General features: G+C 38.9%; 1 protein-coding gene across 7 annotated transcripts in view; it reads right to left on the reverse strand.

Moving 5' to 3' along the window:
* raraa (retinoic acid receptor, alpha a) overlaps positions 1-25,807 on the reverse strand; it is a 533,901-nt gene that overhangs the window by 383,580 nt on the left and 124,514 nt on the right. For 3 of the 7 annotated variants that reach the window (XM_041173637.1, XM_041173624.1, XM_041173625.1), the window contains 2 exons: positions 8,201-8,258; positions 1,419-1,553 (listed from right to left, as the gene is read on the reverse strand). The gene's annotated coding sequence lies outside the window, so the exon portion shown is untranslated. Of the gene's footprint in view, positions 1-1,418; positions 1,554-6,890; positions 6,910-8,200; positions 8,259-25,807 lie in introns of those variants that run through there. The other 4 variants (XM_041173626.1, XM_041173627.1, XM_041173629.1 and 1 more) reach the window with 3 other exon arrangements.

Below are 25,807 nucleotides of genomic sequence, written 5' to 3' on the forward strand. Positions count from 1 at the left end.
GTTTTAGTGCAGTAGCTGAACCATAAAGAGAGTAGTGGGTACTCATTCAGAGAATGTGAATTAAAATCCAAGTTTTTATTGTCTTTTGAACTACCTTAACTTTATCATCAGTGCCTTATGGCCACTTGGCGTGTGAACCTTTTGTAGAAAAGAGAATTGGTTCTTCCTTGTGGAAGGAAAAGTTAATTGGCTGCTAGCATCCTGTAGGTAGACTACATGTGAAAAAATATTCTACAGCTGGGGTCATCCTTTCATTAAAAACAATGGAAAAGTTGAAGCAGCAGCAGTGAGGACCACAAAATTTGGAGGGGGGGGGGTGCAAATCAAGAGCAAAAGTGTAAATTAAAAGCTAAACAAATGAGATGTGGGAAACATATCTGAAATTAAAGACCAGAGTTTAAATACCAGTCTCAAATAGCCTTTGGACTTTTGCTTTCCCTAAAGGTCATCTGAAGGAGAGGGCTGGGAGAAATAAAACAAAGCCGAAAAGGGAGGCATTTATTTTCATAGCCAGTCAAATATGTCTTTTGATAGGTCAACCAAGGAACTATGGAAATGCCTGCAGTGTATGGGTTAACATGGAAGGAAAAACGTAACCAGAGCTACAAATAATCAATTTTTCTTCTTGCCATAAAGCAGCATTTCTTTTAAAGATCTCTGCCACCAGACATTAAATGAAAAGCGATATTCCATCTGCCAAAATGTTCATCCTGCACCTGCAGACCACAACAGGGGCAACTACTTATTAACCTAAACAAATCTCATTTCAGTCCTGCCTTTTCTTCTTCATAATCTGCACCTTAGTGTAAAATTAGCTTGCTTCAACTCATTCAGTGTTGAAATTAACATCAATTATTCAATGGGTACATTAAAGTAAACCATAAAAATTGATTACCCCTTAAAGATGTCAAGGGACTGCATTTAATTAACAAATGGCATGGGGAAGGTTGTGCTTAATGGAGGTCATGGGTACTTAGATCATAAACAGCAAACGGCCTGTTTAAATGAAGTAGAATTCCAAATGACAATCAGGGCTTTGCATTAAACATCAACAGCCTCAGTTACTGCTTTTTCCGATCAGGTCAAATGTGCCCTGTTCCAACATGCTTTATTGGTAACATGCTAAGTAATTCATATTTGACAAACAGTTCTCAACATTGCATCTCAACTAATTGTCCAAACACTCTCTTTTCTCCCCAGACTCAGCAAAACTAAGTGACACGTTTTTCCTCAAGGTGCACAGGTAAGGACTGCAGTATCAGTGGCAAAACACAAAACCAACAATGAAAATAGATGCCTCCCCTATCGATTTAATTTAATATAAATATAAATTTTTTAATTCTCCGATGATCATGATCATCAACACAAACTGTAAAAATCGTAAATTTTATTTTTGCAGCTTTATGTAACTCAAGTACCTTGCATTTATGTGTCTTCAAGTCATGAAGGTCCAAGTATTCAGGGTCGAGTCTCAAGTGCTTGTACTCTCAAGTGCAGCTATCAATGGGCTGCAGATGCCCATATCACCATTCCATTCAATGAGCTTCCTCCCCCTTCAGGAAAGCAGATAAATTGGATTAAATTTTCTTTTAGTTAAAAATTTTAAATAGCTGCTTTATTATTGCCTGTATTCTAAAGCTTTATTTCTCATTTGTAGTTTAGTGTAAGCCTTATTCTCAAATACCTCAAGCACTATATATTTTGTGCTTTCTGGGCCTTGGTTCCACTGTGTAACAAAAGCATGAGAGTTTGCACATATCCATTTATCCTCAGACCTTTCACTCTTCAAAGAATCAAATCAAACTAACAGTAAACCTTTACACTCTGACAGAAAATAAAACTGCCATTGAAATGAATGATTTTTTCCTTGAAAAAAATCTGGATGATGCATTAAATAAGGAACTTTCCCCACTTACTGCAAGACCAACACTGAACATATTTCATTAAAATGAATGTAGCCTAGACAGATGATTTGGCTGAATGATACAGTAAAATGACACTTTGGATTGGCCAGGAGTGATATTGCTATTGTACTTTATATAGAGTATCCATTTTGAACATCTATGGGATAGGATTTATATCCCACAAATGGGCTGATCTGGCAATTCACTAGTGAGTTATGATCTACACCATGACTGCAATAGAAACCTTCTATAACAGGTCTTCTAAAGGTATCCTGCTTGCAGAATTCATGAGGAATTAATCTGCTACAGCAGCTCCAATGACTCAATGAGTTTATATAGAGAGCAATCGCAAAAAAAGGACTTGAGCTTTTCCAGCTTGAATCACCATTTTATGCTGAATTCACTGTGTGTGGGCATTACAATTCCCCTATGTTCCTCCTTCTGATCACAGGGTAGTGATTCATACTGGAAGTGTGTGTGTGGATGTTGGGTGAGGACAAGGGTTGGGCTCAGCTGCAAAGTCTTCAACAGTTGCATGCTCCGATACTCATCATCCAGGCTCAGAAATCAAGAGCGAGGTTAAGAAGGACTGCAGGGCAGCTGGAACTCAAGGAGATTTATTTCTGCAACAGTCAGAACCTTATGGACAGTAGGAGATTGTGAGAGAAAATAAAAGGAAAACAAAGTATCACTCCTAGTGTCCCCATTCCACCCTCCTAACCGGTCTAATGTCATCTCTCCTCCCCTAACCCCATCCTGCAATCTCTCCCTATCTTTATGATCCCCTTTGAGACTGATACCTTTTAAAAAGGGATCAATTTCCCAGCCACTAATGGAAAGAACTGAAGGACAAGATTCTACATTTTAAGACTTTCATTGTAACACACAAACTAAAATCAACATAAATCAAATAGTCAGGCAACTAATAAGAAAAATGGCAAGTTTCACATTCGCTAAATAGCACAACTGAAACATGTCTTTCAAAACACTTTAATGCAATGCCATGCTTCTGGCAGATGTGCAGTATTACAGGAACAGCGGAGGTTAGCTTCTTCCCACCACGCCAGGTTCAAACTTCCAGTGTCCTTCAACAATCGTTCCAGTAAGCTCGAGTTTTCCCTGATACAATTACCACAGCAAGGCACACCTTGGCAACTCTCTGCTCCTTAAATCTTCATGCCCCCCGCCCCCCCCAGTCCATTCCCTTTCTTTTGAACAGAAACTGAACTCTATAAAACATCCTGCTTGGCTGTTAATACAAAAAAGGTCACCCTTTCCCATAGCTGTAGCTCTTTTGCTTCAGCATCTCAAACAGCAGCTGACATTTTTCCTGAGAGATATTGTGAAAAGGTGTTGAAACTGCCACCACTATCCCCACCTCAATGGGTTTCTGCTTGAGCTTTTCTCCCCATGACAACTGCATCACATAAGCATGTCTCTGAACGGAGGTGTTTTCCCAGATTCTCTGTTTTACTTTGAGTTAAAGATAATGTCAAAACACAACCATCTTGCCAAGTCGGCATTCATAGCACAGTGCTCCTTGCTCCCGATTGCCTCTTCACCCCATCGCTCCCCTTCTGCTATGCAATTTCATCTGGTTACCCCCCCTCCCTCCCAATGACCAGTTCAGTTGCCACTCACCGCACTAACACCGCCAAAACCCCCCCCTCCCCCACCACCACCCTGCCCCTCCCCTCCAATCCACGCCTAGCAATCTTTCCCGGTTGTTGGGGATCATCCCCACCCAAGCAGCCAACCAGCCCATCAACCTGTTCAGCAGCTGAGTGGGAAATGGATTAAAATTATGATAATTAGGTTCTGCTGCTAAATTCTGCGGGGCATTCGCATTCCTGGAATTTCCAGGTTCTCCCCCTAGCCCTCCTCACAAATTTGTTCTTCCTGCTCATCAGTAACAGAGCCACTGACCGCAACAGAGTCGGTCTTTCAATATCCCAGTAAGTTACCAAAACTTCCTAGGTTTTGAATATTTTGATTTAACCAAATTTTTAAAAGAGTCATCAGTCAACTTGCAACAGCAGGCTGGGAGAAACATGGCACAAAAATTGGAACTGTGGTTAGTTTTTAAGCTGTTTAGGTACTGTGAAAGTTAAGGAATTGGCACCAAATCATAAAGAGGAAAGCAAATCACTTTTGTCAGAAACTCTTCGCAATTCATTGTGGTCATTAGACTCTGAGTTGTTCCACTTGTATACGGAAATACATTATGTTGTTTTATTCTATAAATAATCAAACCCCAGCAATGGCAATTGAACTGAATAGCTTTAACTAAATAAACACAAATTTTGAATAAATTCTGCAGAATGGTGAGTGGGATACAAAACAAAGGGGGCTGATCGATACCATATTGGAATTGGTTTAGCAGTGATCTTCACACATCATCGGGATTACACCATCATACTGAGTCATGTACTCTGAATCAAAAAAAATCATAACACCCAACTCTCCTTTTCTTCAAAATGGAACATACTTATCATTTTATTATCCTAAACTTAACGCTCATTGTTTAGTTTGACCTGAAAACTATGCTCAACTATATTATATAAATATAATGTATTCCTATCTTCTATCTTGTTCTCAATTCTATGACTTTTTACAGAGAGGGACAACACTGACTAGGGAATTGGAGTTACTGCTCTCCAGAGCCAATGTAGATGCAAAGCAACACTATTAGAATAATACCACTCAAGCAAACAATTCAAAAGTTCAGAGTACAGTTTTCCATCATTGTAAACATATAAATAGGCACTCCAAGCTTACTGGCCTAGATAACAAGGTCGGTACTCCTCTGTGCCGACAAAACTGATCTGACCGAGATAAATATGTATTATGGACAATAATAGGATTACGGCTGAAAGATAGGGGTTGGAGACCATACACAACAGACAAATCACCAAGAAATTTCTCTTGAGTTCTCTCCAGCTGTAGAAGATTCTTGCCAGATGGGGCAGTAGCATTCAAGTCTTGGATGGTGTTGAACTTTACAGGGAATTAAGGGCCATTGGGTCTAATTTTACGAAGGATTGCTAACTGTGCAGAGCCTTATTTGTTGTTTCTACACATCATGAATACATTTTTTACTCAAAACACACACAATCGTGAGCAGCATGCCTGCAATTTTCCAACACGCACATTTTAACAGGTAAATCTTCTCAATGGTAGTGTGCATTAATAAAAAATCAACTCCTTTAATGAGCAAAATAAATATTTGCCACATAAGGGAAAAGTGAGGCAGCTTTAGCAATGGATATTCCACTTGAAATCAGAAAAGATAATGAGGCCAAAGTGCTGACACATCAAGAAGAATTAAAGATGGAACCATCAAAATGGTAATTGTTGATTAAGCTTACAAGAGACGCAAAATTGTTTCACAGAAGAACAGAAAGAAACAAGAGAATGGTGGAGTTTTAATCCAGGTAACCTAAGATCTATTGCATATTTGATAAGAGGTACATCAATCATTTTTTTTTTCTGTCAGAATACCGCAACATTTTTGAAGAGATGATTTATTATACCTTAACACATCTAAGATTTAAAATAGAAACATGTGTGGGCTCTTTGGGCAGTTCGTAGAACTGTGTCTACTTTGAAAATAATGCTCTAGGCTGCGGAAGTTCAGTTATTATCCACTAGATGCTGCGGGTATGCGAATGAGTAAGAATAGAGTCAATAACAATTCTCAAGACATAACAGATTTGATTTTGCAAGGCTCCATCAATGGCCTAAATTTTTCATCCAAATTAGCGATGGCACTCTTCCAGAAGTCACGGTTATCCCAGCACAAAGCTTCCATGGCTCTAGGCCAAAAAAAAAGGAAGGATGGTTTTCTCAGGCCAAGGATATTTCCTGGCTCATGACACCCTAATGCCTGAGGATACAGACTCAGGAGAACTGCAGTGCAGCCAGCTTATTCACATGGTCATATTGAAAAATACCTTCGGCATCTGAAACACAGATTCCACTGCTTAGATTGATTTGAAGCAATTTCAGAATACAACCCAATCTGCTGTCTCCACCACAGCTCTAGCCTAAAAAGAGGCCTAAATCGAACAGCCAGAAGATAAGAGGCAGCAAGGTGCTGACGAGGATGGCAAAGGATGACCGTGAGAGTAAAGATCTGTTCACTGAATGATGGTGTAGTGATATTGTCTAGTAATCCAGAGACTCAGGGTAATGCTCTGGGACCCAGGTTCGAATCCTGCCAAGGCAGCTGGTGGAATTTTAATTCAATAAAAATCTGGAATTAAAAGTCTAATGATGACCATGAAACCATTGTTGTAAAAAACCCATCTGGTTCACTAATGTCCTTTAGGGAAGGAAATCTACCATCCTTACCTCGTCTGGCCTACATATGACTCCAGACCCACACCAAATGGTTGACCCTTAAATGCCCTATGAAATGGCCTAGCAAGCCGCTCAGTTTGTTGTCATTAGACAGGATCTAAATGGGGAAACAGTCAATAAGACAAGCACTGATCATTACAGGAAGAATGAATCATGGGAAATGAGCATTCACATGCTCCTGTGCTTGTAGTCCAATATACATTAATTGAATGGTATCCACTTCAAAATGCCAATTCAAACTGGAGCAAGTATAGCTACAAATGCAGCTGGTGATTTCTTTTACTTATGAGAATCTTCCCACATGGTAACATTAAGTGTTATTGCTTACAGTTAGCTGTTTTCAACGAAATCTTTAGCATCAACAAAGAGTATTGCAGTTCCCTGCTTAAAACAATTGCAGACTGAAGATTGGGAGATATGATAGAGGTCTATGTCAACAGGAATACCCATTGCTGAATGCTAAAGAGTTGTCTAATATCGACAGAATTGTACATATAGGTACTGACAAAAGATGTCGCACAACTTCAAATATCAAAAACACTCCAAGTTTCAATAATTCTTTTGTCTGACAATACCTGAACGGTTCAGGAACAATCAGTGTCAGGTTAATAGTCGGGCTCTTACCTCAGAGTCAGAAGGTATCTGTTCAAGTCATATTGAAGGTACCTGTTCAAGTCATATTAAAGGACTTGAGTACGCAATCCAAGCTGATGCTAGGCATTATTGAGAGAATGTTACATTTTTGGAAGATATTTTGGACAAATTATTAAGCTGAGGCTTTATGCGCCCCTTCAAGCTTAAAACAAGGAAAAAGTCACAGGATGTTACATTCTATTCACTTTCGTGTATGCCTCATAAACCTGGGCAATAAATAAATAAAGATCTTTGGAAGAAAATAAAGGTCTCGGAAATGAGGATGCTAAGATGTATGCTTAAAAATTTCATATCCAGATCATAAGACAAATGAAAAGGTGCTTGAAATTGCAAGACAAAAAGAACTCTTAAAGTAACTTCCAGAAAAGAAACTGTTAGTATTTCAGCCATTTGACCAGAGATGAAAAACTACAGAGGTCTCTTCTAGGAGGCCAGCAGAAAGACTCCCAAGGCAGTAGGCATTCAACATCATACCATCAGTCCCAATTTGTCAGATGACATCAGAGAATTTTATCTAACTGATCAGCCATTCACCTCGGTGCACGCACATGCACCCCAACACAGTGAAATTTAGATCAAGACGTATTTATGAAGCAAAAGTGTAAGTTTCCTTTCCTCACCTTTTTTGCCTCAAAAATACCAGTAACGAAGCTACCAAAAAGATGCCTTAAAGCTCCAACTTGTGGAGATACTTTATTTTTAATAATACTGTGAATTGAGAAAATTAGATCTGTAACGAGGTTTACAATATAGATCCATAGGAATTTGGACACTAACCTCCTCTGACAGGGTATGAGATATGACTGGAGAAACTGGACATTTCAGCTTGGAAAGGAAGAACCTGAGAGCTGACCGTATAAAGATATGGTAGATTGTTAAGAATTACTGAAATATTTAACCTGGAATAGGTATGACAGGTTCAAATTAGAGAAGGGCACTTTAAAGGATAGATGTCAAGACAAAAATCTTGGGATCATTTAAGAAACAAGTGAACGCTACATCGTGAGGAGGAGCTTAGGACCTCTCTGGATGGATGCGTCAAATGGCCTTTCTCATCTATAATTAGTTTTTGATCTCATTTATTTTGGTATACATATGTGCTCTGTAATTCTCCAAGAGTTCATAAAACATAAGATTTGTACTTCCTCCTCACTTACTGAAATAGGTGAATGCCTCTATTACAAATGTGACAATAAGGATTTATTATAAACTTGTTAAATATCATTATTTCAAACTGTAATTGCCTTTCAATTGCATAAATGAGAGAGTTGATCTTTTACCTTTTTTTGGTTCCACTGTTTTGATACTGTGCAGTATGGTTTCTCTATTAGGTGAGATCTAAAATAAAAAATATACTTTAGGTACAGCAAGTTAATTAATTCTGTAATAGATGATAGTTTGACAGACTTCATTTAACTTCTTAATTCATTACTTTTCTAATGCACACTCGTCCACTTTGAAAGCATTGACTCAACCATGGAATGGTTCTACTGGTGCTGACAGCCCTCTGGTGCCTTATGAGTGTATCTAGACAGTGAATGCTAGCAGACTTTTCATCCTTGGAGAACATCACAGTCAAGTTCAGTCCTGTTTTCAGCTATTGTTGACACAAGTTCACCTTCCAGCTAGATTCTGTAAATGTCGACCAGGACTGAGCACCCAAGTTGATCTTTCTCTTCTCTAATTCAGGGGTATTAAGGCAATTATAATGCTATTGCCCTGGTTGAGATCAGCCTGAGGCTTTCTAGTCCACATAATTTAGTAGCATTCTTGGGTATCAGGAGCAGGGTGAGCTCTTGGTTTTCACAATATATTAATCATGTTAATTTCACTGCCTTTTACACTCCTGTTGCAAGACCGAACTTATTTGTGGAGCTACATGCTTGATTTTCACAGTATTAAAAAACGTGAAGTTTTAAATATTTCAATACTGCTCCACCAATATCAGCAATACTGCAATATGATATGCTCCACGATATGACAAATACTGCACATCGGGGACTGATAAGACCTGAGGCTTCCCTTTGAACTAACCAGAAGGAAACAAAGCCAACACAATGAGTTTTTGTCAAGGATCTGGCTGTAGGTCGTTACAGGCCTGTTTCTGTTCAGGATTGTGCACCCCACAATGATGTACACAAGGACAAGATTGGCATCAACTTGTTCTACAATGGATTATGTTTTGAAACATTGGCTTCAATTAAAGAAAATCCACTTTTGGTACAACCAAGAATAAAGTGAAACTATTCCCGATTCTGGCACTCAAAAGGCAATACTAACTTGAAGAGAAAACCACAAAAGTATCAGCATGGATCAGAACCAGCATTTTAAAAGATACGGTGTTTTCAAACTAGCAGAGATTGCAATTTCATTTTACACATTACAACAATTACCAATAAATGCACATGTTCATCACATATCCAGTTGATTAAACATTTAAATAGTAATTGCATTTGAGGAAATGCATTGAAAAAATCTTAGTCATCAATTAACAAATAGAGAACATATTTCTTATAAGTAGCCAAATTAAAGTTAATCAAATGAGAAGACATTGCTACTTGTCTTCTACAATTTCAATGGAAACTGCATAAAAATGGATTAAGAATAGATAAATATTCCAAACAAAACTTAACTCTGAAATTCAGATTTCTAGTTGATTTAGATATTTTATACATATCACATATATTGAAGTATCATAGTTCAGGTGAACACCTCGGACATTTTACTACTTTAAAAGCGTTATATAAACCTAAGTTGTTGCTGCACAAATCTTAGCCTATTTAGTTACCTAGGCTTTCTGAGTCTGTCCAGATGACCAAAGCATTTCCTTGCTATAGATGGTACATTTTACCATGTTTACAATCTAAATTCCACTTCTTGCACCAAATACACTTGTATTCGTTCTGCCAAAATACTCACATGATACATTGGTACTAAAGAGGTGGCATAAACCCAATGGGCCAAATGGCCTCTTCTGTGCTATATGACTGAAATATATTTTTGGCATCCAAGGACAGTAAAGGTTATTCCCGAAGGAAGTGAGCATGGTGTGGAATGTTGAGACATTGAACATCATCTTTCCCATGGACAAAGCCTTTCTGATTTTATGTATCAGGTTCGGGATGATTTTTAAATGCCATGCCAGGGTTTTGGAATTAATTTAACAGAGGTGGGTCTGTAATAAGCACAGCTTAAAGCATGTTGCTCTTTTTCTCTCCTCTCAAGAATGTGGCAATGTGAACTTCATGTAGAGAACCTCATGCCAAAGGGGGCTTAATTCTGGATGCAACTTTTTGGAAAGGCTGAAAATCCATCAAGTCCTGAGCTTTGACAGTACATCATTTATATAGCTCAACTTACTTCTTCTTAAATCGTGGGAGAGTCTAGCCTCTCCTCTTTGTCCAGCTGAAGCAATGGCAGGTTGGCTAGATATCCTGAAATATTCTTCACTGAAGGTGTAATTTCAGACTTGTATAGTTCTCTACAGAATTCTTAATTAACCGCTTTGGAATCAGAGGTTACAGCATGTTTGTTGGTCAGAAAAGTCCTACTGGAATGCTGCTGCCTTACTACATATACAATATTAAGAGATTGTCTACCTTATTGCACTGTTCATACTGTGAAGCATATTGTACGGTTTGATTTGGCTACCAGGAGAGCATCTAGTTCTCTCCTGGCATTTTATGAGGGACTTGCCAAATTGTTGGAAGGTATAAATCTGTTTAAGGGCAAGTTCCTCTCTCTCAAATTGTTTGGGTAGTTAAATTGACCTTCTTTTCACTGATCACATACATCTCAGAAAAGCACCTTCGCACTTCCTCAGCGCAGGATGAGGGTCATTTACCATTAGTTAGAAAGTATGTCCATTTGACATATAAATAGGGCAGGGCTTTGGGGATGATAGGAAGGACTTATTGCAGCACCAATAATGTGGTCTTTGTTTAGGAAAGAATATCTATACATTGAGGAATGCTGATGCATGGATTATAGCTATAGATCTTATTGGAACTGATCAAAGGTCATTGACCTGAATTGTTGTGCTAGATTTTCTGGCCCCTTGGAGATGCGGTTGGAGGTGGGAGGGCTGGGAAAATAGAAAGTGGCCAAGATAGAAGTGCTATATAAGTCCACGTTATAACAGAAGTATGAGCCTGAGATATTGTCCCATCCAGCTTCTGAGATTTGCATGCGCAAAGCCAGTCAGCCAGGTCTCCTGATGGAGGCTAGGTTCATGCGTTCATCATAGATAAGTCAAGTATCCATCTGTCTCCTTATAAGGCAAGATTTCCCTTCTGCATACATTCCTCTGCATCAACGAAACTTTATTTAATACTAACTAGATAATTAAAAGGTTCATTTCCAAGGAAGATACCAGAACTGTGAGGTTATGCCTATCAGAAAAGTTGAGGGGTGTCCTAACTGATGTCTTTAAAATTGTGAAATGTTTTAATAAAGTAGACACAGAGTGCGTTTCTATTTGTGGGGAACTGCAAAACTAGAGGCCATCAATATAAATTTGTCACCAAGAAACTAAGTAGAGAATTCAGAAGATAGTTCTTTACCCAGAGAGCAGGGAGAATGTAGAAATTGCTACTAGAATTGGCTGAAATGAACATTATAGATACATTTAAGGGGAGGCTAGATAGAAAACTGAGGGAGAAGGGAATAGAGAGTTATATTGATAGAGTTAAATGAGGAAGGATGGGAAGAAGCTCAAGTGAAGTATAATCACTGCCAGAGACTGTTCAGGCCATCTGGCCTGTTTCTGTGCTGCATATTCTATGTAATACTAAGTAATTTACCAGGAACAAGCTATTGATTTCTGGAACAAAAACTGAACTGGACTAGCCAAATAAGTATGTGGCTAAAAGAGCAGGTCAGAGGCTAGGAATCCTGCAGCGAGTAACTCATCTCCTAACTTCCCAAAGCCTGTCCACCATCTACAAGGCACAAGTCAGGAGTGTGATCAAATACTCTCCATTCCCTAGATGAGTGCAGCTCCAACAACACTCAAGAAGCTTGACACCATCCAGGACAAAGCAGCCTGCTTGATTGGCACCCTTTCCACAAACATTCACTCCCTCCACCACCAACAAACAGTGGCAGCAGTGTGTACCATCTACAAGATGCACTGCAGAAATTGACCAAGGCTCCTCAGGCAGCACCGTCCAAACCCACATCTGTTACCATCTAGAAAGAGAAGGGCAGCAGATAGATGGGAACACCACCATCTGGAAGTTCCCCTCCAAGCCACTCACCATTCTGACCTGGAAATATATCACTGTTTCTTCACCGGCGCTGGGTCAAAATCCTGGAACTCCTTCCCTAACAGCACTGTCAGTGTACCTACACCACAGGGACTGCAGTGGTTCAAGAAGGCAGCTCACACCACCTTCTCAAGGGCAATTAGGAATGGGCAATAAATGCACATCCCATAGATGAATAAAAAAATGGACCATTGTCATTTTCAGAAGCTTCATTAGGAAATTTCATTCAGGATAACCTACTTCCAACTGTAGGTGGTTGGGTTACTGCTAATTACAACACTAACCCAACCACCCCCACTTGGAAGGTTTATTAGAGGGCTGTATCTACAAGGAATATCTTGCCACAATACATACTTCCTCTGTAAATTAAACAGTGGTCTTAATTTTAGAGACATTCGCTTGTTGGTGGATGTGGTTGGAGGCCCCCTAGTGGATTTGACTATGTTGGTAATGGTGTAAATTTTCATCTATGGCATACCACAAAATTTGCTTTCTTCATTCTCAAAATTTCGCACCACCTCCATCCCAACAATCTTTCCTGTTTCCTGTCCAACATTCTCTCCCTACCGCCACTAAGTGCAAGCTATTATTTAGCCATTGTCCACTGATCTACTATTTCAATACAAATAATGTACTTTTGCTTTAAATATGCCAAAAGTTCAAAATAAACAGATGGAAGCAATACATTATACAGCACCATCTTGGCTAACATTCTCTGAGTGAACTACTGACTCTGCACATATAGTTCAAACAAAAGCAGATTTTTTTTATTGCAGTTCTCAAAGATTTAGGTTGTTTTATGACTGTCACTGCTGGCAGTTTTGTACTAAAGGTACAATTCTTCCATGATATCAGTAGAATAATACAATATCAACAAGAAACATCTGGCTTTGTTTAGTACTGCCTAGTAAATCTGACACATCAAAAAATTCATTTACCAGGGCAAGTGATTCATTTCTGGAGTACTATTTTCATTTTCAGAATCTTCACTAGGAAATTTCAGATCAAATAACCTACTTGAATGCTTCCATTTCATTCGCACTGCAAACAAGTTTACAACATTAACTCAGTCATTAGTATCTACAAAGAACATCTTGCACAATGTTCTGGTCAGAACATCTGACCAGAAGATGAAAAATTTGTTTTCAGTCTTCATTACTTACATTATCAGTAATAAATTTTTAAAACTGCAGCATTTAAAATATTAAACACACATTTCAGGCTGGTTGTGCATACTTAAATGTTAAGGAAATTTATATATATATATATATATATATGAGATACAAGAGGGAAATAGGCCATTGAGTCCTTGTCAGCATTTACACATCACAAGTAATTAGGCATGATGATGTTTACCTGGCCTATTCCAATATCCTTTGTCCCCTTTACCTTCACTCATCTATCCATTCTATTCCAGACAACTAACATAGTTTCTGCCTCATCTATTAAACATGGACAGAATTCCACAGCATCATAACTTTCTGTGTACATTCTTGCTGTCTGTTCTAAATCTCTTACATGGAATCTTCCATCTGCGGGCCTTCATTCTGGACCGCTCAATTACTAGAAACAATTTGCGGCCACTTACCCTGCCCCAACATAATTGTCCTCTCAAATCTCAAATGGCCAATGTTTCAGGGGAGGAGAAAGAAAACTCTTCCATGGCACTCTGCAGCTCTCCTTGAAGCATAGCAGCATTGGCCTTAATGGTTAGGAGGAGCTTCTGCCAAACGCTCAGAATGGCAACTTGTCCATTACGCATCACACTTCGAGTTCCAACAGAGCAGCAGCAGAGAAGAAAAGAGGAGGAAGCAAATCCTGCACTCTGTATTCCATTATCTCAAGAGACATCCTGCCCCATGTACCCAAAGATCTGCAGATTGAGAATCGAGCTGTTCAGTTGTCTGGAGGCCCAAGGCAGAAATGCACGACCCTAAGTAGTTGACAGCCTCGAATTGAGGGACAGCAGATGATGAATTTAAACACTTCTCTCAGACTGACCCTTAATTTGCAATTTTCTAACTAAAGTTCAATTTTTCAAGTTGGTCTTCATATTAGTATTTCCTTAGACTCAGAAGCATCCTAACAAAGCTGCATTGCCTCTTCTCTAGACCCTTCATATTGCTTGGCCTCCAACGCTGCAAACAGTACTCTAACTGTAGGTTTTATATAGACTCATCATCACTTCTTCACCATTATATTCTATAACTCATGGTAAAACCAGAATTGATTGGCTTTTTAAAAAGAAAAAAGTGGCCTCATCAACCTGCTTGAGCTATTTCATAGACTTTTTCCTTCTCTAGTTCATACCAGATCATATTGTGCCCACAGCTCCCAAGGTGTTCGCCCACATAGATTCTATTCAATCAATTTTACTATTCATAACCAGATCTAGCAACACCTCTGCCTTTGCAGGCCTAGAAACATACTGCTTGCATAAGGAGACCTGCACACATTTTAGGGATTCCATTCCCTTTTCTCCATTTATTCTCTCTCTATCCTGATTAGAAAATGGATAATTAAACTCTCCTAGAATAATCATTGTTATTCCTACTCATCTCTCTAACATGACCATAAATTTCCCCTTCAACTTCCTCTACTAACCTAACAAGCCTTTTTTATGCGACCTTTGAGCTCCAACCTTACTGATTATGCTTGTACCCCTGTCGATACCAATTCTCTCTGTAGCATGTGTTCCTTCTTGCACAAATATTCCCACTCTGCCACCTTCCAGATATTTTCTATCCTCCTAAATATATTATATACTAATATATTTATTTTCCATTCTTGCTCAGTTTGAAGCCAGATTCCTGTTAATGCATTTTGTGTTTTTATTTTGGAGATTTTCTTGTATGGTAATTGGTTCCAGTGCCCCCAATTTATTTTCCATATCCTGCTCATTGCCATTAAAATATTTTAGCCATTTGCAACATTACTCTAATTCCCCCAATTTTTTTGCCGAAGCTACATAACTCCCTGTACTTTAGCCCTTTCCCTGCTCGTAACTAGTCTATTGCTGAATTGTTTATTTTCTTTTATCCATTTCTCTATTTATGATTAGCTGATCCTGGTTAATTTATTTTTTTCCAGTTTCCTCTTCCCTATTGAAAACCTCACTTTTCTTTATTTAACAAATATCCCACAAACTGGAACTTCTCTGCATTACTGCACTTTAAAAGCACTTGCTTATTGGCTTAAAGTGGTTTTGGATATTCTGAGGTTGTGAAAGGCGCCGTATAATTGCAAGTCTTTCATGTATCTCACACCTTTAGATGTTTATTGATTTTCCTAATCATCTTGTCCTTTTCTATTCTGGGGAAGTAATCTTGAGTTTACCCATTTGTGAAGTCTACTCTTGTTTTTTATCCAAATTCAACTTGTAGGTTTGATAATTTGTAGTTTTGACAATTTGCTAAGTATTGGGAGAGGAAAACCGGCCCAGAAGAGGAATCAATCCTTCCGGATGTTTTTCCCCCTCCCATGACCAGCCAACTCCTGGATCCAGTTGTAGCATCCCTGATGCTGTTCCAGTTCCAATCAGTTAATTAAGAATCATCTGTGTGATTTAGGACCTCCTTTCTTAAGAGGCTTTACTCTTTATACTGCCCCATAAGATACTGCACAACAAATGTATTCTTTAATAAATAGAACAAGTTCGACTCACTTTAATATGAATCTATATGATTCAGTATCATGTTGCCCCCAATGTACTTAACAATTGGGAAAATTTCAAAATATATAACTAATATAAAAATGTAACTCTATTTGTGTCCTCAAACATATGAAAGTATAAATATTGGCTACATCGTGTAAAAAGAGAATATTTGGCTCACAATGATCCAAGGCTACAAAATTAATTCAAGACTGCTCGGCTAGTCAAGCATTGTAATGCTTTGTATTGCAGTGTAGGCTAATCAGTGTTAATAACCTTATGGGCCTCTGCTGTGCACGGCTAGCCAGATAGAATAGAATGCCAGATCATTAGCACAAGTTGAAAACAGTCAAATGCTCTACACAGCTGAAGATCATAAGACCATAGCAAATGCAAACTGTGTGTCTAGACAAACTTGAGCACAATTAAAACTGTAACACACTTGAAGTCAGGGAAGTGCAGTAGGTTAGACATTGGTCTTTCAACCATAGGGCTTGGGTCAAATTTAGATGTGAAGAACTTGTATGTTTAGACAATCTCAGTCAACCCAGATCCTCCTGGTGCAGGTCTAAATCACAACCCTTCCCCTATTTCAGCAATAATTGGTATTAAGTTGACAACCTTCTTCAGAGGGGCAACAGGATGGTTGGTGTCGCAAGTGTCACATTAACTCAGTAGATGGTCTTTTGAGGTGAGGATTTGGGCATTTTGAGTAAGCAGAGGGACCTACACCTAATTCAGGATAATTGATGTTGACAAAGGGCACGCAAATGGAAAAATGTTCCATTCCCTACCACTAATTTCCCCCTTACCTTGACAAGCACAAATCTCAATGAAGAAGTAAAGAGAAAACAGCCAACATATTTTGATTTTTGACTGAATGGACTAAAAATGAATTTAAAAAAAACCTGCAGCTAAGATGACAATCCCATCAGAGAATAATTTTTTTTAAAATTTCCACTCGGTCCTCCTTATTATAATTAAATGGCTTGTGTTTAGTAAAGTACTGGAACATAATAGAAGTTTTCAACGTTCTGTTGCACTTTGTTCCTGTACAAACACAAATACAAACACAGTCCTCCCTCCCATATTATCCTAACGGGAAGACCCAAAGTCACACTGTAATTGTAAGCCCATCAGATGCATTTAACAGATTTGTATCCTTTAGCCACAAATATTTAGTTATAACTTTTTAAAACTTTATTTCCCTTCTTGAAAGCAATACTTTCTAGCTTTACAGCTCTACAGGTGTCAGAAGCCATTGTATGACTAAAGTAAAATATTTTTCTCCAGGTTTAGCTTGGTGGTGGATCCTTTGGTTCAGCTGCTATACATAAAGGTGTTAAAACCCAATGTATTCCAAATTATGCCAGCCTAACAAAATGCAATGTTCGGAGCAGATAGCTTTAGCGGAGAGCCAAGCAATACAGTACAATTTAAACACAAATAACTTTACAATTTATTGAATTGTGTGTGTGTAACCTGAAACTTTATCTGAAATTAGCTAAGAGTTATTCAAATACATAAAGCCGCAGCAGCTCTTTCAGTAATATTCAGTTAGCCTGCACTCTTCGAAAAAGAAAGGTGGTGTTTTGATTTCCGCTTCTGTACTCACAAGCCGACAGGTTTACACCTATTCACGTTAAAGGACAGAAAATCACAGGTGGGCAAGCACAGAAGCAAAATCCCTAACCCTTTGTTTTTAGTTTTCATAACGATCCGGTTAAGCCAGTTAGTACCCTCAGCTAGTATGAGGAGCTCAAAGAAAAAACATAACTGTGCATATAAATGTTAATTTTAATCTACTGCAAATATACACATTATATTGCAGTTATTTATTTAATTTATCATCTACTTTCAATTACTGCACTGGACATAAAGCCTAAAACAATGGTTTTGCAGTGTTTGTTACAGGCAAGGAAGATTCCTCAGAGACAGGTTAGATTCAGTAGTCAAGCAGTTCTAAACAAAAGTTTTCTATTTGCTGTTCTAGGCATGCCACTAAATTTACCTAGATTAGTACCATTAAAGGTATCTTCATGTGCATGAGAGCTAAAGTATCACCTGCCCCATTCACAAGTTGAACATTGATAGGTTACATACAACTACAACGATCACAGCCCAATCCAACCTGTACATGTTCATTTCTAACAGAAACTCTTGGATAGGGGTCAGGAGCAGAAATTCAAGCTAACTTTTCCCTAACCAAGGACACTGGGGTAATTTAAGCACTTTATTACTGTTTTGGTTAAGACCAGCTAATTCATGCCAAAAAATAAAGTTGGGACTGTCTTGGCCCACATGGCTCTGTTGTTAAGAAACTGAGGAGGTACTTTTTCCTCCATCAGATTTACCCCATTTCCAGTATTTCATCAAGCTCCTGTGTACATCTATTAGGCCTGATCTGGTTTGAAAAGAGAAACCTCCAGCATTGTATTTACTTGCGAACTCTACATCCAAAGCATCTTAATATATTTTAGGAAATACATGGCAGTAAATTAACTTGAAAGGTAAATACTGTATTAATTTATCTCAGACATGAGTGTACTGGATGAGCATTTTTTTGGCAGCCCACTTTATCAAACAGATCTGTGTCTAAATAGTCAATGGGCACAACAGAAGAGTACAGCCAAGCACAATTTGAGTCTTATTTGAAATGTTTAATGCTTATGTTGAACTTTATATCTTTTTAAGATTATAAGCTTTCCCCATTTGGAAGCTTAAATGAAAATATAATTCGACTGTTAATACTGACTATTCTTGTATTCTATTTACCTTCTGCTTACTTAACAGCATAAATATTTGAAGCCAACATTTTAATTGTCATAAACTTCAAATGGATTGATGAATATTATAATAATTGTAGCAGCATTTTACATTCTCGCTCAATTCTTTCATATAATTACCATTTCAATTTATTTCCTACCTCTTGGCCTAGCTAAAGCATAAGAAAATTACCAGTGTGGTTCCCTGATGTCTCAGTTGGTAAATGTTGCTGTGCCATATAGAGCAGAAAAATCCCAGATGTACATCAGTCTATAATAAACTAGGTGATCTTCCATGATTGGCTGCTGTACCTTCAGCTGCCTACGCTTCACATAATGGAATTGCCACCCTAACAGCTTTGTCTCTCCATCCATCTCTCCTCTTTTAAGACGATCCCTAAAACTTACCTCTTTTGTCATCTCCTAATATCTCTAGTTTTAGACTGGCATCCACTTATTTTCCGATTACGCCTCTGTAAACTGCCTTGGAATATTTTTCAACATTGAAGATGCTATATAAATGCAAGTCATTGTTATCAAACAGCAATGGCAAAGAATGGTAGGCACTTATGTCAATTATCTGAGCTCCCAACATCATCTTTACCTTCATAGAAAATAGTCTTGCCTAAAGTACATCACAGTGGTGAACATAGCAGTAACTCCTCGAATGGGACACAGTACAGGTCGAGTACCCTTTATCCAAAACCCTCAGGGCCGACTGCATTTTGGATATTAGATAATTTCGGTTTTCAGAACCCGCTTATAAAACTTACATTACAATAGCCTAAGCTAGCTATAGTCTAAAGTAAATAAAATGGCTAGAAAAGTAAGATGTACCACTGAATAATAAATACAGGGTACCTGAAAAAGTTCACCACAAAAATCGCAAGGTAAACAGTGCAGACAAATAACTAGACTTCCCATGCTAAAGATCGATGAGGTTCAAAAGAAATTTGGTTTTTGGATGGTTCAGTTTTCAGATTTACAGATAAAGGATACGTGACCTGTATTTAACGATTCAGTCTTATGCTTTGTTTTTTGATTCAGAGTTCTTTATGGTTTTTCATCCTGAGCCATTGCCCTATGCTGACTCTCTACTCACATATCAAAGCTTGTCTTGCTCCTCAAAACTAATCCAATAACATAAAAGCAAAATACTGCGGATGCTGGAAATCTGAACAAAAACCTAAACTGCTGGAAAAACTCAGCAGGTCTAACAGCATCTGTGGAGAGAGAAACAGAGTTTCTAGTGTTATCACTAGAGTGACGGAGATTGAGGGGCGACTTGATAGAAGTTTACAAAATTATGAGTGCAATGGACAGAGTAGATAGTCAGAAGCTTTTTCCCAGGGTGGAAGAGTCAATTACTAGGGGACATAGATTTAAGGTGAGAGGAGAAAACTATACAGGAGATGTGCAGGGCAAGTTTTTTACGCAGAGGGTAGTGAGTGTCTGGAATTCGCTGCTAGAGGAGGTGGTGGAAGCAGGTATGATAGTGGTGTTTAAGAGGCAGCTTGACAAAAAACATTAATAGGATGGCAATAGAGGGATACGGACCCTGGAAGTGCAAAATGTTTTAGTTGACGGGCAATATGATCGGCGCATGCTTGGAGGACCGAAGGGCCTGTTCCTGTGCTGTATTTTTCTTTGTTCTTTGTTCTTGAAATGTTAACTCTGTTTCTCTCTCCACAGATGCTGTTAGTCCTGATGAGTTTTTCCAGCAGTTTCTGTTTTTGCTTCACTAATCCAATAATGTTATTTCATCAACTCATTTTCATGTCAGAAAGTGCTTCAAATAGAAAGCTTTAAAAATGAGAATTAAAAGGAAAATTGATATTATAACAATTAAGAATTATAACAATTTTAGTTCTGTTGTTAATACAGCTGATTATTTTCTTAACCAATGTTTTTAAATCAACTATAATAATATACAATGCATATAAATATTAAAATTGTGATAGAGGTACAGCTGGTCAAACATGTACAATTCATACTGCAGTGAAGATGGATTAGTAGCCAGGGACATGGTAATATAATGGTCCAGCAGCCACCCAGCATGTTATAAGGTGATACGGACATAAGAAATAAGATCAGAAGTAGGTCATTTGGCCCCTCTAGCCTGCTCGGCCATTCAATAAGGTCATGGGTGATCTGTTTGTGTTTCAAGTTCCATATTCCCATCTACCCACAATAACCTTCGATTCCCTTGCCTAACAAGAATCTATCCACCTCTGCCTTAAAAATATTCAGTGACCTAGCTTCCAACGCCTTGAGGCATAGCATTCCAAAGTCTCATGACTCTCAGAGAAAGATTTTCTCCTCATCTGTCCTAAAAGGGCGACCCCTAATTTTAAAACAGTGTCCCTTAGTTCTGGACTCACCCACAAGAGGAAACATCCTTTCCAAGTCCGCCTTGTCAAAACCATTCAGGTTCTTATTCACTTCAATCAAGTCACCCCTCACTCTTCTAAACTCCAATGAAAACAAGCCCAGCTTGTCCAACCTATGCTCCTAAGACAACGCGCTCATTCTAAGTATCAATCTACTAAACCTCCTCTGAACTGCCTCCAATGCATTTACATTCTTCCTTAAATAAGGAGACCAAAACTGCTCACTGTATTCAAGATGCGATCTCACCAATGTCCTGTATAACTGAAACGTAACTTCCTTAGTTTTATGTTCAATTCCTCTCATAGTAAAGGATAGCATTCCTTTAGCCTTCTTGATTACTTGCTGTATCTGAATACTAACTTTTTGTGACTCATGCACAAGAATACCTAGAACCCTCTGTACCTCGGAATTCTGCAGTCATTCTCCATTTAAGTAATACTCTGCTTTTTTTATTCCTCCTGCCAAAGTGAACAACTTCAAAATTTCCCACATTATACTCAATCTGTCAGATTTTTGCCCACTCACTCAACCTATCTATATCTACTCGCAAACTCCTTATGTCTTCTTCACAACATGCCTGCCTATCTTTGTGTCATCTACAAATTAAGCAACCAAACCTTTGCTCCCATCATCTAAGTCATTTGATGTAAATTGTAAAAAATTGAGGCCCCAGCACAAACTCCTGTGGGACTCCACTGGTCACTTCCTGCCAATCAGAAAAAGACCCATTTATGCATACTCTGTTTTCTGCCAGCTAGCCAATCTTCTATCCAGGCTAAGATGTTACCCCCTACACCATGAGCTTTATTTTCCACAATAACTTTTGATGTGGCCCCTTATCAAATGCTTTCTAGAAATCCAAGTACAGTATGTCTACCGGTTCCCCTTATCCACCGCACATGTTACTCCTTCAAAGATCTCTAATAAATTGGTTAAACAGGATTTCCCTTTCATAAAACTATGCTGACTCTTCTTGATTACCATGTGTTTTTCTAAGTGCCCAGCTATAACCTCTTTAATGATTGATTCTGACGACTTCTCCATGAGAGACGCCAAGATAACGATCCTACAGTTTCCAGCTTTTTGCCTCATCTCCCCCCACCCCCCAACTTCTCGAGTAGAGGGGTTATATTTGCTACTTTTCAGTCTGATGGAACCTTTCCAAAATCAAGGGAATTTTGGAAAATTATCAACGTATCTACTACCTCATTAGCCACCTCTTTTAAGACTCTAGGATGATGTCCATCTGAAGCCCACAGCCCTATCAGTTTGCTCAATACTGCTTCCCTAATGTTTGTAATTTCACCAAGTTCCTCTCTCCCCTTCAACTCCCAATTTTGACTGGAATGTATAGTGAGGGCAGAAGCAAAATATTTGTTCATTTCATCTGCCATTTCTTACTATCTACTATTAACTCCCATTCCCACTCTCTAGAGGACCAACACTCACTTTACCTACTATTTTCCTGTTTAATTACTTGTGGAAACTGTTGCTATCCGTTTTTACATTTCTAGCTATCTTCCTATCAGTGATTTCTTTCTCCTGATTAACATTTTAATCATTCTCTGCTGTTCTTTACCTGATGAGCAATCATCTGACCTGCCACTCATCTTTATGCAGTTATATGCTTTTTTCCTTATTTCTGATGCTTTTCCCTAACTTCTTTAGTTAACCATGGATGGTGGGTTCTCCCTTTAGAACTTTTCTTCAAAGTAGGATTGTTCTCACTAGAGTGACGGAGATTGAGGGGCGACTTGATAGAAGTTTACAAAATTGTGAGTGGCATGGACAGAGTAGATAGCCAGAAGCTCTTTCCCAGGGTGGAAGAGTCAATTACTAGGGGACATAGATTTAAGGTGAGAGGAGAAAACTATAGAGGAGATGTGCGGGGCAAGTTTTTCACACAGAGGGTAGTGAGTGTCTGGAATTCACTGCCAGAGGAGGTGGTGGAAGCAGGTATGATAGTGGTGTTTAAGAGGCAGCTTGACAAATACATGAATAGGATGGGAATAGAGGGATACGGACCCGGAAGTGCAAAATGTTTTAGTTGACGGGCAATATGATCGGTGCAGGCTTGGAGGGCCGAAGAGCCTGTTCCTGTGCTGTACTTTTCTTTGTTCTTAGGAATATATTTATTCTAAGTATTCTGATATATCCCCTTAAATGTCTGCCACTGCTTCTCAATTAATCTATCCCCTAGCCTAGTATCCCAGTTCACTTCAGTCGGCTCAGCTTTCATGCACACATAGTTGCCCTTATTTAAGTTTACAATGCTAACCTTAGACCCACTCTTCTCCCTTTCATACTGGGTGTAAAATGTAATCATATTGTGGTTGCTGCTGCCTTTACTCTGAGGTCAATAATTAATCCTGTCACGTTACACAATGCGAAGTCTAATATAACCTGCCCTCTGGTTGGTTCCAGAAAGTGCTGCTCGAAGAAACTCTCACAAAAGCATTCAATGGTGATGGTGAATGTGTCTCTATAGTCTCCTCACATACTGAACTACTGGTTTCAACAGTGTAGCAAACACGTGTTTGCTTTCCTGTGAGTTGAGAAAAACAGGCTGGCTTCATCTGGATGAGTTCCACTAAGTATGGAGGGCAACAGAAAAGGGAAAGGGAATAGCAACCATTGCTCAAGAGGAGGGAAACATGAAGCAGCAGCACAAAATGTAGGAGGAAAACGTGTCCTGTGTCAAAGTGGATTATTTTCCAAGTAGTATTCATGAAGCCATTTTTTTCAACAGACCTAAGGGGGTGAATTTCACGGTCCCCCAAGCCAGCGTATTTGAAGGCAAGGGGAGCTCACAAAATAGAACGGGTGGCCAGCCCTCCACCTTCCCCCCCACCACCCCCGACCAGTCTCTCATATTAGGGTGGGCAGGCAAGGCAGCCTTAGGCCTAAGTGAGTCCCTTAAGTGACTACTGGGCTGCATTTTGCCTCTGCTGCAATTTTGCATCCGACTGGTGAAGGGTAAGCAGGCCAGCAGTTTCACTGTAGCTTTCTCTAGGGTGGTACTTTCTTGTAGATAGCGGTGGAAGTCCCACTCTGAACCAATTAAGACTGCCCGCAGTATATTTTCACTGCAGGGCAGCCGGTCTATGATTGATGCAGTGACAACAGACTTGTCAGATGTAAAATCCACCCCAATATCTTTTTGCTTTACTTTCATACAGTTTTAAATTTCAATCTTTCGTCATAAAGATCAACATAACTAATGATTTTCAAGCCTTCCAAAACAAAACACCCTGCAGATTACATCTCTGCAGTCCCTGACTGCTGAGAGCTTTATAATTTCTTAAATAAATTGCAAAATGTTCACTTGTTGCAATTTCTAATTTAGTGAAATAAACTGCAACAGAGTTCAAAATACTTTTGTCAGAAGCCATTTGAAAAGTGCGATTGCCACTTTTCAAATCAAATGTTTTGCAATAAAGAAAATGACAGAATTGCAAAGCCCTGTCTGCCCTCTCAAGTGGGCAGAAAAGATCCCCTGCCACCTTTTCAAAGAACAGTACAATTATCCCCGGTCTCCTGGCCAATATGTGTCCCTCAATCAACATCACAAAGATTGTGATTTTATTGCTTTTTATGGGAGCTTGCTGTGCAAATTGGCTGCCTCGCTTCTTATGTTGCATCAATGACTGTACGCAAAAAATGTATTTTATAAACTGTAAAGCACACAGGGACATCCAAGTGTCATACAAGTCTTTCTTTCCTTCCAATGCTTTGCATACTTTCTTATCCCAAATGACAAATACAGTGTCTCAAAACCAGCAACCTCAGGCCCAAGGTCGTGCCAGATTTCAGATCGGGCGATTCGGGCTGTGGACAGTTCGGGCCAAGCCAGATTGGGTTGGATCAAGGGTCCTTTTGAGTACAGGAATAGACCAGAACGCAAGCAGGAAGCGGGCAACTATTCCAGCACCACACTGTGCCAATGTAGCACCTAGCCAAATTGTCCAGCTAAGTTTTTAAAATTTTATTCCATTAAAATTGATGCATGGCACATTTTAAAAATGTCCGATTTTCAGACACTTCCAGTTTTTGGACAGCTGGATTTGAAAATTGCACCTGTGTTATTTTCTTTGATACACTTGCATTATGGGAGCCAGCATTCCTCTGGACATGCAAAGAATACCATCTTACAAGGTGGTCTCACTTCTAGAAGCCAAAGTCCCTTTGACAGTTAAATGACATAAAATTGCTCCTCTGAGGGCACAACTGCCACTGGCCTTAGTCCAACCATACAAGCCAGCAATGGGGTTTTCATATCACTGCTCAATGTAAGCCTTCTCCTGACATTAGCAAAGGTTAGCCACCTAAAACCTAAAACTGTACTCGAAACTAACTCCACATGCACTGTTGTTTCTAAATTGCAGTTGTAATTTTAAACAAGTACGGATGCATAATCATAATTTGTAAATAGGGTAATTTCAGAGCACTGAACACCAACCTATGTCGGAGACCCACTTCAAAGCTCCCCCGTTATATAAATTGTGTATTATAAATCAGACAGCCTTAAGTACTGTTCATTATAGTTAATACTCATGACTGTGGCAATGTATTGCTAGATATGTGATAATAGTTACTGTACCGGAAGGGCAGATTACAATCTGATTTCAGTAAAGCAAATTACAAAATCTTTAATGTCCTCATTTATACTTTAAAAGAACAATGCCACTTCTTGTCTTCTTCATTTGAAATATTTCTCCAACCTGCACACATACAGGTTGTTTGTGTATGTGATTCAACAAAGCAGGTATTTGCACATTTTCAAGCCATTTGTGAAAAGTTACAAAAGCCACT

Source organism: Carcharodon carcharias, chromosome 23, assembly GCF_017639515.1.
Source record: "Carcharodon carcharias isolate sCarCar2 chromosome 23, sCarCar2.pri, whole genome shotgun sequence".
NCBI classification, from domain to species: domain Eukaryota; kingdom Metazoa; phylum Chordata; class Chondrichthyes; order Lamniformes; family Lamnidae; genus Carcharodon; species Carcharodon carcharias.